At 37.4% G+C, this 17,762-nt stretch overlaps 1 pseudogene; it reads right to left on the reverse strand.

The window, feature by feature from the left end:
* Positions 1 to 652: 652 nt before the first annotated feature.
* Positions 653 to 17,679, reverse strand: LOC106362504 (annotated as a pseudogene).
* Between the last annotated feature and the right edge of the window lie 83 nt (positions 17,680 to 17,762).

Below are 17,762 nucleotides of genomic sequence, written 5' to 3' on the forward strand. Positions count from 1 at the left end.
TCACCAAGAGAGATTGAGAGAAAATGTTTTCTTTAATAGGAGAACACGATGTTGATCGTGACAAAGATGGACTAAATATTATAATTACTTTATTAATAAACTAAATAGATAAACTATATACATATTTAACTATTATTTCTTAATTAGCCAACATAATTTATAAATTAGATTAGAAAGTTATTTTGTATTAAATTATAAATTAGAGGGTTAATTTCGTATTTATAAAAGCAAAGATATGTTGGGACAAAAGTAATACAATCAAAGGTATAAAGGGACCAAGTATTTCTTAATATGGTCCATTAGAGCATGAATAATGGTTGTTTCTGAAGAAAAGTCTCTTACAAAAGTAATAGTAAAATATATTAAAGCAAGAAAGAGAACACGGAAAAATTGATCGAGCTGATTTCTACCGCTGTTTCTCTTTTATTGGTGTTCCTGTTTTTAAAATATTAAATTTAAATCAGATAAATAAATTGAACTAAAATATTAATATAAGTGCTTAGGAATTTGTGTTAGAGAGACTTAACCATGAATGATGTTCTTAGAGCATCATTATCCTAGAAACCCTAAATGGGTCTCTTATTTATTTTTTAATATTTTTTAACTGTAAAAGTGAATTAAGAGATTTGATTAAGAGATCCGAAAGTTTACGTACTCCATTGCAAGTCTCTTATTTAAGAGTTTTTAAACAAAAAAATTAAGTTTTAAGGCATCCAAGAGTAACAATTTTGGTCAAGGTAAAAAAAAATGTTTTTCTTCTTCGCAACTGATGATGATGACTATAGCTTGACCTGAAACTTAATCTACATCTTGATATTGTCCCAGTCAAATGAGTTTCCTTCCAAATTGTAACCTGGTTGTTGCATTCTGTTCCTCGCCAATCTGCTCATCACTGCAAACCCTGAAAGCAAGAGTTTAAGATAAGAGCAAGATTTGACTTTGATGTGGTGATAAAGATTTGTAGAGAGATGTATCTATTTACCTTCTACCATTCTATACAGTGAGAACAACCAACCGTCTCTAGATATATTATGTTGCTCAAGCGAGTCACGTTACAAACAAAGTATGAAAAAATGATGAAAACTCTCAAAATCATGCTAATGAAAAAGCTTTAATACCAATACTCTCTCCGAGATGCATAGATATAGAATTCATCTGCGCCTTGTTTTCATATAACTTGTTCACTGTTCTTCTCGAACTCACAATCTCCTTAGCAAGCGCCTGTAACACCACCACAGAACCAAAATCACAAAACACATCCAAAGATTACATTTTTTTTTAAGAGTCTACCTTAGCTGAGACCATATCATTCCGCTTAGCAGCCTCTTTAATAGCTTTCTGTACCGTTCTCTCTTCTTTCTATATATCTGAAGAAAACCAAGAATCTCGAAATCAAAAGTACACTTGCAATTGGCGATCATCGCCCGATCCCAACTCGATTCAGAGTGATTTCTCGCAGTTTTGAGTGAAATCAACCAAACCCATCACTCTAATTTCGGCTAATTTGAAAACTTTTTTTTCTTGAATCTAAAAAAGCCCTAAGTTCAATCACTGAGGAGGAGGAAGAGATGTGAAACAGAACCTCGGATTTGGCGTTCGATGTTACGGCACTCCTGGCGAAGTTTGCGTTGCCAATCACGTAAGCGTTGCTTTGGATCAGGCTTCGGCTTGATGATCTTCATCACTTTCTTCATTTTTCTTAAACCTTCGCTGCTCTATTTTGAATCTTGATGGATGACTAACTAATAACGAGCAACGACCCCTTCTCCTCACAACTAAGAATTGCTGCAACCATAGAAGAACTCAGCGTTTCGGGAACCAAACACCGCGATCTGATCTGCCTCCATCTCTCCGTAAAAATCACACAAACACCCATTGATAGAGAGATCCACAAAGTGGAAAGCTTTGAACTTTTGATGATGAAGAGCATTCCCGAGAGAGAGAAAGAGATGATAGCCCTTTGGCCAACACGTGGCTTAAAAGACCGTCTCTTCTAGAGCTTATTTAAGAAACGTTCTTTCCCATTAATCATAATTTTCTTTTTTTTAATTGCTATTAATGCTAAGAGACCTGGCCAAACCACCCCGATAAAGATGCTCTTAGAGCATAAATATAGCTGATCCTTAAAAGGATTCTTGCACTGTTCGCGTCACTGGGCCCTACAAAAAAGAAGAAGAACCGATTACTAAAGTTGCAAAATAAGGACCGTTTTTGGAGATGTCATTGCACTGTTCGCGGACTCTACTGACATGTGGCGGCCCGCGATTGGTTCGTTTTTAATTTTTTTTTTTTAAATAAGACGGAAAAAAAATAGGAACCAAATGGGATATTAGCGTTAATCATGCTCTTAGCCGATTCTTCCTTTATTCAATATTTTGTCCCTTGAGCTCAAAACAACTTTATTCAGTTTTGTCATACAAGTTTGTGACCTATATGTCCAACTTATATGCAAATATTGGTACAACACATATGTCATTTACGCCAACTTGCATGTGACATTACATGTGTCGTTAATGTCAGTGGGAGATGAAAATATGAAAATTTTCCGGTTACTCGGGTCAACCACTCGAAGAACACAAAAATCGTGTTGAGATGCTTCTTTGCGATTGTTCGAAGAAACTTTATTGCAATGTGGATATCTCACCACATGATTTATTTGTAGACCGTAACATATTATAAATTATAAGTCCGTGCACCTGCTAATCCTCCGATGACCGTTGAAACAATGTATAACCACGTGATATAAGCATGATTAACCCGTGGTTCTTAGTACGGGGTTCTTAGAGAAAATTAAGAAACTGTTTCTTAACTTTTAACTAAAAAGGCTAAAAACCGGTTTTTAAATAAGGACTTTAAGAACCGGTTTTTAGCTTTTTTTAGTTAAAAGTTAAGAAACAGTTTCTTAACTTCCGCTAAGAACTCCACTCTAAAAACCCCAGATTAATCATGGTCTTAAAGGCATGATTATTGGGGGTCATTGCTCTTGGGTCCTTAATACACATATATTTGTATGTATATATTATATATGCGTATATAATATATACATACAAATATAAGTGTATTAAGGACCCAAGAGCAATGACCCCCAATAATCATGCCCTAACATCCCCATATATATGCAGGCCGTCTAAGAGCATGATTAACCCATGGTTTTTATGATGAGGTTCTTAGCAGAAGTTAAGAAACTGTTTCTTAACTTTTAACTAAAAAACCTAAGAACCGGTTCTTAAATAAGGACTTTAAGAACCGGTTCTTAATTTTTTTAGTTAAAAGTTAAGAAACAGTTTATTAACTTACGCTAAGAACCCCACTCTAAGAACCTCGGGTTAATCATGGTGTAACCTTCTTGCTGGATTCATTGATGCCCCCGAGACTGGCCTAATCGATTTATCAAAAACAATCATAAAATAATTTTATAAAATATATTCCAATGCTTGGATTTAGCCACCCGCTAAACAAGATGTCGAGTACTATGGTTGCACCAATTCCTGCGAATGATCCGTTGGCTCCTTTATCAGTAGCTACTGCCGAAATAACAAAGATCAAGTTGAAAGTAGCGATGAATTCCACTACAAACACCGCGGTTAGAATTTTATGGGTACGTTCTTTGAGGCTGCAAACGTAGAGCTTCGTCCGCTAAGGTTGATCCGAGAACTTGAGCAACAATATAGCCCGGAACCTATATAAAGATATTGATCACAAGTAGTTGATATTATCCACACTTTTATGGCTCTAGTTGTTATTACTATATTCATGAAATCATCATGTTATCTATGTGCCTTGTGCTTATAAGCTTTGACGGACCTAAGGCAAATTTTAAGATAATTTTTTTTTAATAAAATATTTTCTAAAGCCTTTTTCAAAAAAATTATATATATTTTCTATAAAAAAATTAAGTGGAAATTGGAAGTTGTAAACGTATCTTTAAAAGAAGAATAAAATTATTTTATGATTTTTTGGGTGTTCAAAATATTATTAAAATAAAATTATCAAACATCATATACAATGCATAGTTTGTTATATAACAAATTTTCGTGTTTGTTTAAATATACTCATGAATTGATCATGCAAAATCATTATGGTCAATAAAAATGTTATCATGCATAAATGGATTATGTAAATCGTGAAATTCATATCTGGGCATTTCGTTTCGTTATCCCCCCACCCTCAGCCTCACCTCTTGATGACTATTATGAATGGAGGATAGAAGGCAGCAATGGCTCAACGTTCTCTTCAGCTCAGACATGGGAAGCATTACGACCAAAAGAGGATGAAAAGCAATGGGCGGATAGTGTTTTTTTGGTAAAAATGTTAAAATATCATTACCAATTTTAATTTTTGACAGAATTATAGAGAAAACGAGAAACAGAAAATAAAAAAAAACAACTACACTAACTAAACAACAACTCAAACTGGACAAGAAGGAGAAGATACAACCAGCTAAAAGCCCACACAAAAGAACCATCAGAGTCGGTGCAAGTCGCTTGCCGCAAAAGGATGAACCGCAGTGAATACGAGATCCTGAGTCCGGTAGAAATTGGCGTACCCGATGAACAGGTCTTTAAGATAGGTACACCCAAGAACAGCTTGCTAAAGACCTCCTAATTTGATTCCAACACGCACAGACCGCTAGACCAGAGACCTAACACGCCCACGAGCCAGTCGAGCCTTATTCCAAACAACAAACACAGGCTGCAAAGCAAACCTGAAACGATAGAACCTATACAAAAGAGGGCCGAGTGACAGCTACCACGTCCACACGAAGCTCTCCAGACCAACCAAACCACAGCGCCGGAAGAACACATCCATAAGAACACAACAACGCCGCGGCGCAAGGTTCCAGTGCTGGGATGATGTGATCAAAACATGGAGACACGAGAACCTAACCAAACCGAATGACCACGCGGGGAGGAGAGGACTCACCATGTACAGATTCTGAGAACCAGGGGACTGACCGGCAAACAGAGCAAGATCGAAACAGTGAGGCACAAACGCTAGGAGGAAGACCGGAGAAACTCGCAGTGGCGAACCACCATACGCGCAACGAGGGAGAGGCCATGAGAGGAGGAGAACAGGAAGGAAGCACTCGATCTAAGCCGGAACCAAAGCCATAGACGACTCGTTGTCCAAAACCTAGTCGAAGGAGCACGCGCTTACTCCAGCAACCACTGACTCGCCACACGACGAGAACCGGAGAGCCGCGGAACACGTCGACGCAGAGAACCACGCCGAAACCTCCCGAGCAAAAGCAAACGGTGAGACCACTTTCGACGAGACACCAAGTGAAAGAGAGAAGCACGCGCCGCCACACCACTCTGCCGGGACACCGGAAAGATAGAAGAAGCAGGGATAGGAGCAGATCCAAGGCAGAGGAGCCACCACACGAAGTCACGCGCCGTCAAACGAAGGGAGCCACCATAGATCTAAAGGTAAAGATGAACGTCCGACGAAACCCAACCCAAAAAGCCGACCACAACCTCCATCCGCCGCTACACACCCACCTCGCAGAGTCCCCAGAGATACAAACCAAGCACCAGAGTCAGCCTAGGTCCTCCGCCGGCGAGAGATCAATCTCCAGGGACGTCCACATATCAGGGGTGACCAGAAGGGGGAGAGAAGGGCAAATATAAAGACGAGGAATAGGGGAGAGGAAGGAGCCCTCCGGCGCCGGAGGAGGATATGGACTCGCCGAAGACAAACACGAAGAGGGGAGAGCGAAAGCTTAGAGAGAAATTAAGAGAGAGAGAGAATGTCATGTTTTTTTTGTGATTGATATCGTTTTATGGGCGGATAGTGTTTGGTTTGGAGGATCAGTACCTAAACATTCATTCAATATGTGGGTTGCCAATTACGACAGGCTTCCCACAAGAACAAGACTGGCCTCCTGGGGACTGCAATTACAAACAAACTGCTGCCTTTGCTCACTTGAACCGGAGACAAGGGACCACCTTCTTCTTACGTGTCAGTTCAGTAAGGACGTCTGGAATCAGGTTTTCTCCCGCTTAAATCCACCCTCTCAGCTGTTCGTGTGGGGGTTATGATACCCACTTGTTGCGAAATACAAGCTCATAATACCCCTGTCCCTTTCACTACTCATGCGATTCATATTTGTTCATGACTCAAGAATTTTTCACCTAGTTCACGGCCGCAGCGCGCTACATCTGAGGTGGATCCAGGATCGACAACATCCACTGTGAAGTATCGGAAAACACCTCCGATGTGGTTTACAAGATCATTACTCTCTCTGTCCTGGGTATATAAACCCTAGAGAGTATAAAGAGAATACAAGAGAAGTACATGGCTAAGAGCTAAGCCTAGAACAACATATCTATGTCTAGCTTACTCTATCTCTCCAAGAGATGCCATGGAAGCACTCCCTGGATGCTTGAGGCGGTGCTTGAGGCTCCTGTCTCCCAGAGACTTGGCTTTCGCCTCACTTAGAGATCTCTGTCGTGATCTCTCCTTCATTGTATCAACACTTGACCTAATGGGCTTCAACGCTTAGGTCCATATGTTGTCCGTGCGTAACTTGTACAAGCCAGCCCAACATTAAACATGTCTGATGGGCTTGACCAAACCTCACAAAACTCCACCTGTTTGGTCCAAGTCCATAACCCTTCCTTTGTGCCGACCCTTCCTGTTGCTTTGAGCAAACCAGCTCATCTTCTGCATCTCCTTGTCTTCTCTTATCTCTTCTCACTTCTCTCAGCTCCACCTTGAGCAAAACTTGAAGTCCCTTCATGATTTTCTTGAAACTTGCATAAGCTTCAACTTATACACCACAACCGCTTAAATAGATTAAACACTTAAATCCACTTAGCCCCATCAATGAACATAGACATCACGCTTAATGAAAGGTATATGACAATCCCATTGCCATTTGAATTTTCATCACCTTCATCTAGTGTGTTGAGTTGCGAATCCAGCTGCTACACTCCAAGTGTCAAGCTCAACTCCTCATTGACGTCGTGTTACTTCATATCTTGTTATTCCTCGTGAACTTATCAACAACACAACCTTGTTGTCAAAATCACGAACCTGTTCAAGTGCTTGAACAGAAACCTGAACATCTTTCTGCAAGTTAATTTCCTCCTTGGCCTTTTGATTCTATTCTTGTGCATTGAGCCTTGAATCAAAATCTTTGAATAATGTGCAACAACCTTCGAACCATATATGCTTCATACCTGAAACAACCTCTGATTCTCTACTTGTTTAAAACACTCCAGCCTTGAACACGTTTTGCACCGCTGTTACTCAGAACAGGACCCGCCATCCAACCATCACTGCTGGACATACTCTTGACACAACCTTGGTTCACCCTTCATGTTGTTAACATAAATTTCCACCACATAATTCTCCTTGAGTCAACTGCAGACCCTTGAAGTCACTCATGCTCCATATCTCTGAAATAGTCTTTGACTTAACCTTGATGTTCTTGAACAGACTGCACTTGAGCATCACTTTGTACCGCTGCACACTTAAGCATGATACGCCGCCTAAACCCACATGGTTAGGAAGACTATCGACACAAATATCTTTGCTCCACCATCTGATCAAACTGTTCTGCAATAACAGAACCTCCAATAACAGATTTAGTCTCCACTGCTAGTTGAATGAACTGAGCCTCATACCATCGAATCCATGATACGCCTTGGCTCTCTTCACGAGCTTCATGTGATATCTTTATCTAGAATCCCTGATATCCCTCCTTTTCTCAGCTGTGAATTTATTATCTCAATACCCTTCTTGTATTAAGATGTCTCCATACACCAAAATATGTGCATCACCATCAACGACTTGAACACGCCTGTTAGTCATTGAACCTGCCATTAGCCTGATGAGTACTTGGCCATCGATGAGTATCTGGCCATTTGCTAATGGACTTTCCTGAGGACACTGCCTCAATATTCCCCTGTGATGCAACCATATATCCAGAACTCCACCGGTTCCTTTTCTCTTAAATGCAAACGACTTTTCCTTGCATATAGACCTTCATGAAAGCTTCTTTCAGTTCCATGACTTGAGCTTAAGATGAGCCTGCTTGTGGAGAACAAGTCTTACCCTTCCTGAGATGGACAAACTGTAAGACAATTCCCTGCAATCCATGCAATGTCTTCTAACAGTTTCTTACTTTGCTTCATCTCACCATTCTTCATCTTCACCGCTCAATACCTCAGTTTAACTAAGTACCTCATCATGTGTTACCATGCATCATACTCGGCTCAGATTTCGTGGTCCTCTGTATCAAACCTCACTGCAGTGTATTCTTGATACATATGCCGATTTCACTTGTTTTTGCCTACAAGTTACCTTATGTAAGACTCCTCTTAAAAACTCCTTATGATGTGCCTTGTACTTCTTAACTGATCTTGACACTCCTGGCCTTGACACACTGAACATATCCACGACCCTCTTATCATGGAATAACCTTTCCTTTCAGCTCTTACTCCCTTGAGCTAACCATGTTGCTAACCGAAGCTTTTACCCTTCAGCTGAACCAATCAAGACATCTTGTAAACCAGTGACTCACTCCACCTGGAATCAGATTATATATATCTCTGATTCATCAATCCTTATATAACCTCAGTGGCTCCACCTGAATCAAATAACTCTTTAGAAGTACCATGTCTCTGTAACTAAATATCTGCAAATATTCGTTATTCCTATCGGCCTCTTAACCTTATCTCACATCATTTATGCATGTGATGCTCCTGCGATAATCCATTACAGCTTCTCATGTGTCAAACTCGAGTCTTATGACGAGTTTCTCCAGCTGTAACTATACCTGAATCCTGACTTGTTCAAGCATGAAGTTCCGACCCTATCAAGTCTGCAAATTTCTCCTTTTTCTTCTGAGCTTCGATTTTTGTCCGAGAGCTCCACCTTGACACCTATGGTCGTGACACCAGACCGGCGTCCCTTACTTCTCTTCTGAGTCTATTCATCTTGAATTTCCAACTCATACATCCTTGACGATTCCTCTAAGGTATAACTCACATACGCTTCTACTAGCTGTGGTAGCGACTTTCTGCTTCTTGAACAAGTGTTGATGACTATTGTCTCATACCCTTTTTCCTCAAGATTACAACCAGTCGTAACAACCTGTTCAACCCGATTCCGCTTGAGCATTTTTCTCTGCGTTTGACCAGAATCTTCAAGCTATGTCTAACCTTGAATCGCCTTTCTCTTTGGTTTCCTGTCACTCACACGACCTTACTAAAGCTACTACATTCTGTTACAACAAATAGCCATTTGCTCCAACATACCCTTGTGTAGGCTTTTACACACCTTGTCCTTGCTATAGTTGCTTCTTCGTGGAGGTACAACCTATTCCTGCCACACTGACTTGGTGACTATTCTTGCTTTCTTCTTACAACCAGAAACTTACGGTGTCACTCTCACGACCTCACTAAAGATTCTACATGTTGTTACCACAAATAGCGATTTGCTCCAGCATATACTTGTGTAGGCTTTTACACACTTTTCCCTTGCTCTAGTTTCCTCTTCGTGGAGGTACAACCTGTTTCAGTAACACTAACTTGGTGACTCCTCTGACTTTCTTCTACCAGCCAGAAACCTTTCCTCTCACCGACGAGCCTAACTTGAACTGACCCAAAACAAATCACCTTTGTTTCGTCATATTGTTGTCACACGACAACCAACCTGTGCAGCTCCAAGATCTGTTGGTCATCTTTCGCTAATATTACCTTCATTCCATGTGATCTCTGAAAAACCATAAGTTCATGTGAGATTGATGACCTTTGATTCCTTCTCCTTAAGCCTAGCTTTGACTTAATGTGAGTATGTCTTCCTTTGAGATATCCTCTATCCCAAACGACTCAAATCAATCTCCAACAATGCTGATCATGAACACGCCCACCTGTGCAGCCTTCTTGCTGCAGCTTACGCGAGTCTTCCCTTTCTTGCAAATACTGCTGCATCCCTTGAAAGTCTCTCATTATGATTTCACCAACCTGAAACCATCACGTGCATTGAGGTAGTCCTCTGTGAACGTTTCTTCCTCTGTCTCTGACGTTGTCATTGTCTACCACAAAATAACACCACCTACTTATTTCTCTGGCGCTACATGTTCAACGTCATCTCTGGTTTGTCACACTTAATGCGATCGTGACTACAAATATACTGATTCTTCTTTTCCAGAATTTCCAGCTGATGTCGATGCTTACTTGAAGCTTTTGTAGAACCTGAATCACCACTGCCTCAAACCAGAAGCCCTTTGACTCAATCCTTATCCAACGTCAATAGCCTATAGACACCAAACTCCTCATCATGAGAATTTCCTTTGTAACAATCTGAATGAACAATTTATCTTGAACATCACCCTGAACCGTTGTTGTTGCCAACAGATCCCGCCGCTTAACACAACTTACTAAGAAGACTTTCGACGAAAAGAATCTCTGCTCAACCTCTACTCAAACAAATCATTACCTCTGCAACTGTGATACCTTGTAGACACATTTGTTTTCTCTCATATGCCTGAGAAGCCAAAACAAACTACTACTGAATCCCATGCAGAAAACTCGAAACATACATGTTTCCATCCTGAATCAATTTCGATTTGACACCGCCACCTGTTCAGCCTAACGCTGCCTTGAACAAGTAAACTCCTTATTCTCGTAGATCCATCCCAGCAGAAAACTATGTGTTACGCCAAACACATATCTTCTTAGAAAACCACACTGCATTCCCTCTGAAAATAACAGCCTTGTAGTATCTTGTTCTCTGGACCTCTACCCAACTGTAGACTCTCATAATCACACATAGACGAACCCGCCTAAGTCGATTCCCTTCAACCCTTCTGCAACACCCTTCACGCTGACTAAGAATACCATCTGAACAGCCATGAAACACTCATATCATTCAGGGTTCTAAGGCGTCCCCTAGTTCCAAGAATTCCATGAGATACTGAGCTGAAATAACCACATATATTAGAACACCACCTGCAACTGATATACCATGTAAATTGCTCTCAAGAACACCGTGAAAACCCTCACTAAATCTTGAGACAATCTCATAGAAAACCAGTGCGAAAACCCCTTTTGCTCCACTATGCTTTCAGTTCCAATAACTTGCAGAACATGAAGAGACCCAAGACTCCAATGCATATAGTCACACACGCCTTGTGACTGCAGATCGAGGACAGCTCCCACACCTTTCTTTCTTATGCTAGTAGCCTGCCACCATATTATCTTGTGAGTAACCCGAAGTCCTTCTCACACAATAACAGATTCTTGCACCCCTAGAGAACTCTAGAGAAACCCTGATTTCATAACTAGAAATCATCTCAACCGATTCAACTGACTCGTGAATCCTTCCTCCATAAACTTGTGCAGCTGCAGCGAAGAACGTCCAACAGTTTTCCTTCTTCTCTTGTAAACCGAAAATCTCTTTGACCTGATCTTGAAACTCGGTTTATCCTCTGATTTTAACTCTGATTAGGTTAAAACCAAGTGACCACCAGCTTCCATTAAACCTTGCGAGTTTCTTCTGTTTCGCTTGGAAGCTTCTTCATATGTCTCTCCTCCTCGAGACGTGGACTCCATGAATCAATGAGCCTATGCTCTGATACCACTTGTGGGGGTTATGATACCCGCTTGTTGCGAAATACAAGCTCATAATATCCTTGTCCCTTTCACTACTCATACGATTCATCTTTGTTCATGACTCAAGAATTGTTCACCCAGTTCACGGGAGGTGTGGTTTACAAGATCATTACTCTCTCTGTCCTGGGTATACAAACCCTAGAGAGTATAAAGAGAATACAAGAGAAGTACATGGCTAATAGCTAAGCCTAGAACAACATATCTATGTCTAGCTTACTCTATCTCTCCAAGAGATGCCATGGAAGCACTCCATGGATGCTTGAGGCTCCTGCCTCCCAGAGACTTGGCTTTCGCCTCACTTAGAGATCCATGTCGTGATCTCTCCTTCTTTGTATCAGCACTTGACCTAATGGGCTTCAACGCTTAGACCCATATGTTGTTCGCGCGTAACTTGTGCTAGCTGGCCCAACATTGAACATGTCTGATGGGCTTGACCAAACCTCACATTCTGGAATTGGCGTCAGCTCCTCTGTTGGATCCGAGCCTCCTCTCCTACCAGTCTCTCCATTCTACGAAAACTTGCAGTTCAAGCTACGGTCTTCCACCTGTGGAGGCAGAGAAACAAAGTTTACCATAATAATTGTGTTATGGCTCCGGCAGAGATCGCGAAGATGGTTTACAGAGATGTCAAGAACACAATCCTGGCGAGGAGGAAGAGAAAGCAATTTCGAAACCTCTTGTCTAATTGGTTATTGTAATTTTTCTAGGTTTTTTAACCTTTATTGACCTCCCTTGTTTTTATATTTTTTGCCAAGGTGGAGCAGCCACTAGATTCTACTTTGTAAAATATGAAATCATTAATATGATATTAGCATTTTTAGCAAAAAAAAAAATTCGTTATCGGCAGCATCTCATATAAAACCCTCATATAATTATTTTTGGATTGGTACAATACTAACATTTATAAGAATGTAAGAACTGAATTTGATAGTATCTTAGTATGTTTTTTTCTCTTTGGTCACCTGTTTAAAAGGGAACTTCCTAGAAGAAGCTAAGGCAATGGAAACAGCAGGGTTGAAATGTGCACCGGAGACCTGACCAATTGAGTAGATCATAACCATTATGGTTAGTCCCCATACCATAGCTATGCCAGGAAGTGTCACCGGTTTACCATACATTTAATTTACCACGATGGCCGCTCAGCCGGCAAATACCAGAGAAAATGTCCCTAACGAACTCGCCAATCAACTAGAGTATACAACAATAAGCTTTTTAGTATTTTAATTTTATCCAAAAACACTCAATTTTGATCATCATGACATAAACACTATGCAACTGAATCAAAAACTCTACCAAACCGATCATATATAGATGTTAATTCGGTTTGATTATACTTCATAAATTTGAACAATTCAAAAGCCAGAAATTTGATCCAAACTCAAAACCAAACTCATATATACATATGTATATATATATATGATTAGGGCATCTGATCTAAAGGGGCATATTTTAGTTTTATTATCTTACTTGTGTTTATAGATAAAGAAAATTTATAAGATTTTTTTTGTTAAAAATGTACTTGGACATTTTTAATCATGATAACTTGAAGGCATTCTATTATATATTAATTGAGAAGTCAATTAAGTGATTTTTTCTTACGATCATTGGTGAAATCTTAAGAAAATTATTATACTTTGAAGGATAAATGATCTATTTTCCCACGAGAAGTATGATATAGCATTAGTTCCCCACCAAACTATGACCTAATGATAGATCTCTCCGGAATAAAAGTTTCAAATCTATTTATCTACGAATTGAAAGTTTCAGATCTATTTCTCCCTAAATTAATAATTCGAAACTTAATTACCCATACATCATGGTTTAAATTGGTTTAATCTTAACCAAATAATTTTAAACTGATTAAACCAAACAAAAACCAATTGAGTAACAAAAAAAAAAATTTACCCTGGCCAAATTTGATATTTATGACTCAACGTCGTCGAGACGTTTTCTAACTCTCAGATTAAGATAAACACCATTGGATTTGACATGGGATTCATGGCTCCAAACTCAGTAGAAGTTACCATGGAGAAGCCATAAACTTCTCTTTACAAACGGCTCAGATCCATTCTCACTCTCTGACAACAAACGAAATCTATCAGCCTAAAACAATTTTCATGGTTTCTCCTTCTCAAAGCTCCCCGAGTCCTGTGTTGTCTCTCATCCAAGCACATAAACGAAAAAGAAGATCCCAAAAGCAGAGGAGAAAAAAAGTAGTTTATCATTGGCCGTCTTAATCGATGATTACACAGCGACGTCCAGACGACGTTTAGTCAGAAATCAAATCCGGCAATGGTCATTTTTTTGTTACTCAATTAGTTTTTGTTTGGTTTAATCTATTTTAAATTATTTGGTTAACATTTAACCAATTTAAACCATGATATATGGGTAATTAAGTTTCGAATTATTAATTTGGAGAGAAATAAATCTGAAACTTTCAATTCGTGGATAAATAGATTTGAAATTTTTATTCCGGAGAAATCTAACACTAGATCATAGTTTGGTTGAGATTTGATGCTATATCATACTTCTTGTGGGGAAATAGTTCGTTTACCCTAATTTGAATGGTCTATATTTTTAATTTTAATTTATTTTAATTAGACTTAAACATAAAAGGTAAGTCTAATAATCCATTAATATCACTTGCCAAATAATCTACATAATATTACAAATAATGATTTATAGTAACCAATTGTCAAAATTATAGAAATAGTAATAATGTTTGATCAATTTTTTTTTTTTTATAAACTACATAAAATAATGAACGAAGAAAATATATAGAAATCGATATAATAATTTTATGTTCTTATATAAAGCATATGTATTCATATATAAAGTATTATAACAACTATTAATGTTTTACAAAGTCCATACATTCTTTACAAATCATTTATAAAAAATGAAAAACATCTATAAAATTATTTATCTTGGAGGTTGTAAGTCATTCATAAATTTTCCTAAGTTAATTTATGTATGTTGTAGGTTATATAAATATAAATTGTAAAATCATTTGTACAGGTTTATGAAGCTATTTATCATAAATATTTATACAGATTTATCATCATATGTGACAGAATAGATATTATGTGATGATGTCATCGATAAATTAACCAGTGTAAGAAAAAAATATTATAAAAAAATTATAAATCATATAAAATTGTATAACACATCTCGTATTAAAATAAAATTTATTTAAGTGGCTATTTCTTATGTATCTATCATAGCTAAAGCTTAAAATTGATTATTTTGATTTGATTGGTCAGTTGTACTTTTATTTTTGTTGATTTTATAAAAATATAATAATTAACCATATACAAGGCAAAAAAAAAACTGAAATTATTAAAGAAATCTTAAATATAGATAATTTGATGCAATTATAATTATAGAAATATTTTGTAGGTAGAAAATTAGAATATACATAGAAAAAATATATAAAAACTTAAATATATTTATCACGATAAATTTTACAATAATATATATATATATATATATATATATACAACCAACTAATTGACTTAAACCTCAACTTACTTTATATATATATAAGCATGTCAAATGGATGCAGAATAATCAAATATACAGCTTGAACGACCAAAAGAGATGAAAATATAATTCTTTTATAGTTGAATTCATATTTCATGCAAAGAAAAAATACAAAAGAATGATGATTTTCTTTTTGAAAAAAAAAATATTCTTAGATAAATTAGAGGCTATTGATTTTGCATTGATAATTAGACAGATAATTTGTGTGATGTGAGAGAAAAAATGATTATCCAATAATGACGAAAGAGAGAATCGTCAAAGATAGTTTTAAACAAGACCAAAATAAATAAAGATAACAGGAAAATGATACGTCGATTGTAAAACTGGAAAATTTTGGAGAAAAATGAAAATTTTACAATAAATTAATGTTATCATTTGATCGAAACTTCAAAACTATGTAGAAGAAATATTTTTAACGACTTGGATTAGTGTTATAAGCTAATCATTAAATCTCACATCGCTTCTAACAATTTAGTACTGAGATTTTTGATTTTTCAAATTATAATTAAAATTTAATTTACTTAATATTTTTAACTTTTAAATATTATTGCATACATGATATATTATTCATATAATCCGGGCAACCACCTATTAATATTTGAATATGGAAACTTCTTTAAAATGACATGCATGCAAATATAATTGGTGATAATTTGTTTATAAAACTAAATTTTATAAGAGAGTCAATACCAGATTAAAAAGCCTATTAAATATTTAGTTTTTGAAATTGGAAGATTGTTATCTAACGTACATAAATTGTTTAGTGCGTATTATTGAGTATTTTAATATCGATCACCATAGATAAAGGAATTTTTTTTTAAATTAAAATTCATAAATATTTATTTATGGTATAACATGTAACACAAGATATTACACGGAATGATTTTATTATCAATTGAGACTGATATGATTAAATAATTGATTGCATTTGTTTAACAAATGATTTTGCATACAGAAAATCGGATGGATGGCATTTTATAAATAATGGGAGATACACGGTTAAATCTGGATATCAAGTGCAGCGAGTGTATCCGGATGGAGAAACAATATCACCCGCGTATGGTCCTTCAGTCACCCCGTTAAAGGCTTTCTGCTGGAAATTACGTTGCCCACCTAAGTTGAAACATTTTTTATGGCAATTGCTGACAGGATGCATAGCGGTTAAGAAAAAATTGAGGTCTAGAAGAATTCAAGGGGATACAATTTGCGTCCGATGTGGAGCTCCTGAGGAGTCCATAAATCATGTTTTCTTTGAATGTCCACCGGCGACCTAAGTCTAGGCAGTAGGCACTATCACGAATCCCAACAAATCCATATATCTTTTCCACTCAATCACTGTTTACAAATATGGATAATTTATTTTGGAGAGTCTTTCCAGAAATGGAAAATCATCATTTTGCATGGATTTTATGGTATATATGGAAAGGAAGTAATAATAAAGTATTTAGCAATTTGGATATGGATCCAAGAGATATTCTCAAATTGGCAGAAACATAATCGTTACTTTGGGCAGAAGCACAAAACTCTCCTATACAGGGAGTCAATCAAACTCAATTACCAGTACCATCGATAGTACCGACTATACCAGGTAGATGGTGCTTTACGGATGAATCTTGGAAAATCAGAATATATTTTCAGGGCAAGGATGATATAGTACTCTGGAAGGTTTTGATGGATTAATGGGAGCAAGGAATACAAGAGCGAGTCAGTCACCACTACATTCGGAGATAGAGGCTCTCATATGGGCAATGAAATGCATGAGAAATCTCAGACAATTCTCGGTTACATTTGCAAAGGATTGTTCTCAGTTGATGAAGATGGTTTCGGAACCAGAGTAGTGGCCAGCCTTTGCAAGTTATTTGGAAGACGTAACATTTTTGAAGAGAAGTTTCAACAGCTCAGAGATCATTCATATACCACGGACACAGAATTCAAGGGCAGACAGCCTCGCACGTAATGCAAGGAAACAACTGTCTTTTATCTTTCATATGGATGCAGAGTTACCGGTGTGGTTTGCAAAATCTACATGAGGCTGCTTATGTTGCTGACAAAAAAAAACAAATGATTTTGCATGGTAAAATACAAAAAAAAAAAATAACAATTGATGTGATTTGTTTGTTTTATTCAGTTTTTAATTACTTTTATATTAATGTTTTACAGTTTAGATGAAATATATCAAAAGGCATATTTTCAAAATCAGATTAGCGTATTGTTAACCGTTGGACCGGCACTGAAAGCATATCATCACCTTTTGAACGAAGGATACGGATACAAGAGGACGGGAAGGATCCAAAGACCGGGAATCACCAGCGGATCCACCTTCTTCGATATCTAAGACGGTGGTTGGTAACTGAGCAGTAATAGCAGTGATCTCAGCCAATAATGAGAGACTTTTTCTACAAGTATAGTGTTTATGGTTTGCTCATTTGAACTCTTTTTGTGTTCATTTTATAAGCAAATAATGAAGTTGACAGTTATATTCTGTACAGCATGTGACGAATACTAAAAACATTATTTTTGATAATTTAAAGACCCAAATAGAAGAAAATAGCCAGAGATAAAGAATATCATCATACTAAAAGCGGACCTTAAGAG

The sequence above is a fragment of the Brassica napus genome, chromosome C5 (genome assembly GCF_020379485.1).
Source record: "Brassica napus cultivar Da-Ae chromosome C5, Da-Ae, whole genome shotgun sequence".
In the NCBI taxonomy this organism is placed as follows: domain Eukaryota; kingdom Viridiplantae; phylum Streptophyta; class Magnoliopsida; order Brassicales; family Brassicaceae; genus Brassica; species Brassica napus.